This window comes from Calliphora vicina, chromosome 4 (genome assembly GCF_958450345.1).
Source record: "Calliphora vicina chromosome 4, idCalVici1.1, whole genome shotgun sequence".
Taxonomy (NCBI): Eukaryota; Metazoa; Arthropoda; class Insecta; order Diptera; family Calliphoridae; genus Calliphora; species Calliphora vicina.
This window is the reverse complement of record NC_088783.1, coordinates 43,135,520-43,138,877: the sequence shown is the minus strand read 5'-3', so window position 1 is coordinate 43,138,877 and position 3,358 is coordinate 43,135,520.

Below are 3,358 nucleotides of genomic sequence, written 5' to 3'. Positions count from 1 at the left end.
TATTGGTTAGATCTTTTACCCAAGACCATATGAGTTTGGTAACCGGATTCATTTTCTTCAAGAAATCACAACGCACTGTTATATCGTACATAAATGGTTTCCAACCATTTGCTCTTTTCACAAATTGAAAACGCGCCTTTTAGTAAAGAACATGAAACAAAAGCCACATTAGTTTTATAATAAAAATTTAATTAATTTACGAAAAACTCTCTTACCTTTATATCAGTAATTGGTACTTGCAAAAGTTTGGCATACAGCTTAATATACTGATTATTTCTCGACACCGGCTTTAAAATACATTTTTCGAAAATAACAAACGATGGATCCGTGGCATTGCAGGTAATTTTGTTGAAGTTGAAACGAAAAGACTTGATAAAGTGATTTGGTAAGTTTTTAAAGTGCTTATTTTTTTATTTAACTCAGAAATACCTGTGTTTCTTGTACTAAATATATACTTAATGTATAAAAAACTATTAAACGAATATTGTTCATTTTTGTTGGAGTTTCTAAACATTTAGACCGGTTTATTACGACATATTTTTTTCAATTTCATAAATAATGTACTTGTAATTAATTTTTAATAGGTCATAGATGAGTGAGTAAATTCGAATTTAATTAATATATTGTATTTTTTTGTATTTAAAAATAGTTTACGTAACGTAACAAACGTTTATCGAATTTTACGAAAAATAAATATTTGAGGTATACACAATAAATCTATTTTTAAAAATAGCTTTTAACTCTTTCAGCCACTCTTTTTTGTGTATAAGTTTAAAATCAAAACAATTGCATTTTTATTTTAATCAAGGTTAGTTTATTATAAAAGGTAAGAAAAAGTAAATCAAAACTTAAAAAAAAAATACCCCATTCCAATGCTTTTCGTGTAATGGCGGTTGGCATGATAAAAAATTTTGTTTCGTATAAATTTTTTTGAAATCGAATAATTTTGACTAAATTTTCTGACCAAACAACCGAAATAGCAAAGTAACACTAAATTCGATGAACAATAAACACTCTGTGCTTTTTTTATTGAATTCATGAAAGGCTCTTAAAAAAACAGATTTTTACAATATTTTCAAATTAATGTATTTACCTAACCAGAGCACCCTAACGAAAAAGTTTTGCAAAAAATCATAAACAATGACTTCAAAAAATATAATTGTTTAGCAAAATGGCAATAGATGTCAATAAACAATGTTTTAAAGACTATAGAAAATGAGGTTAGTAAACTGACCATCCAACCGCAAAGAGTTAATATGTAAGTAAAAATCAAATTAAATTATGTTGACATAATGCACAGTGAAACCGATATTTTTATACCCTCCACCACCATAAGTGGTGAATGAGGGTATATATAAGTTTGTCATTCCGTGTGTGACATTGAGAAATATTCATCTGAGACCCAACAAAGTATATATATTATTGATCCTTATGAAATTCTAAGTCGATTGAGCTATGTCCGTCTGTCTGTCCGTGTAAAACACGCTCACGGTCAAAATAGCCAACGAAAGCTGGTAAACTTGCAAGAAGAATGTTTATTGTTCTCCTAAGCAGTTTGGTATTGAAAATCAGCAAAATCAGTGCAGTGGAACCAGAGCTATGAACTAAAATCTAGGACAACCTAAAAAAAAACTTGATAATTTTAAAATTGTTTTTGTTATTTGTGCAAATATATTGCAGATAATACCATCAAATTTTGGACGCGTTATTTTTATGTTAAAAGGACTAACTCTGGTAAAAATTATAAGAATCGGTTCATGATTTCTCCTAGCCCCCATACAAATTTCTTCCCGAAATATGGTTCTATGGTCTGTAAATTCCTACCAAATTGCAGTATCCACACAAAATTCGGGAAAAATAATATTCGTGCATAAAAAAATCACAACACCAAATTATTTGTGGATCGGCCCATATTTGACCATAGCCCCCATATAAAGTTCACTTAAATAAGCATAAATGTCTTATAAATATCGCTATTAAGTTCAAATTCGTCATAAATAGTCTCCATATATACCAAAATCGCTATACCTAATTCTATGTAGATCTGTCCATAATTGGTTATAGCTCCCATATAAGGACCACTTCCGAAAAACACATTAACCTACATAAATATCTAAAAAATATCAATATCAAAACAAAATTTTACACAAATCTCTAATTTATAGTTAGAAATCATACTACAGGATTTTGTGAATATCGGTCCATATTTGACCATAGCTCCCATATAAGGTCCAATTCCGAAAATCAGTTAAGTACTCATAAATCTCTTAGGAATACCTTTATATTGCTAAAATTCGACACAAATAATACTCGTATACATAGCAATCACTGCACCAAATTTTACGCAGATTGACCGGTAATTGGTCATAGCTCCCCTATAAGGCCAATTTCCGAAAAATATATTAACCTTAATAAATATTTAAAACAAATCGATATTAAAAAAATGAAATTACGCACAGATCAGTAATTTTTATCCAGCAATCATACTACATACTGGATTTTGTGAATATCGGTCCATATTTAACCATAGCTCCCATATAAGGTCCACTCCCGAAAATCACTAAAATCCTCATAAATTTCTTACAAATATAGTTATCAGGTTGGAATTCGAAACAAATTTGTTCATTATATACAAAAATTTTACGATGATAGGTCCAACAATTGGTTATAGCTCCCATATAAGTCCAACAACCCAATATTTTGAAATAATTGAAATATATTTATATACCCTTTTTTATACTCTGTTTAAATAAATTGTTAAATTTCATACGTTCTAATAGGAATTTCAATTATAAATTGCTGAATTAGATAAAAATTGTTTGTACTTTTGAAATAAAATATCTTCTGCGTAAACTAGTCTTTCTAACAATTGTTAAGTATATTATTTCATATTTAGTTGGAGAGTATTTTAGATTCGGCACGGCCGAATATAGCACTCTTACTTGTTTTTTTTTAAAAAACGAACACAAACTGCGAAGCGTTTTGCTTGTCTGCAGAAACACCCAGAGTCTCTGGCGGCAATCGAACCCGCAACCCTTGGATTGATAGTCCAGCACACTATCGTCTAGTCTATCGGGCACCCTACATATGTATATGATATATTTAAATAAATATAAAATATTGTCTAATATACACATGAACTCCATCAAGCATGTTGAAAATCGCACTGAGTAAATAAAAGTTATTTGTATGCAAAACGCACCATCCACTTGCGAGAATAATTTGAACAGAAGGTGAAATTTCCCCAAAAATATTACATTTTAATCCGAAATGTGTCTGGTGCTGAAAATTTTCAAAATCGGTCAGAACAAAATGTCCATGCGATGTTTGAAATACGAGGGGATCGATATTTGCCTCA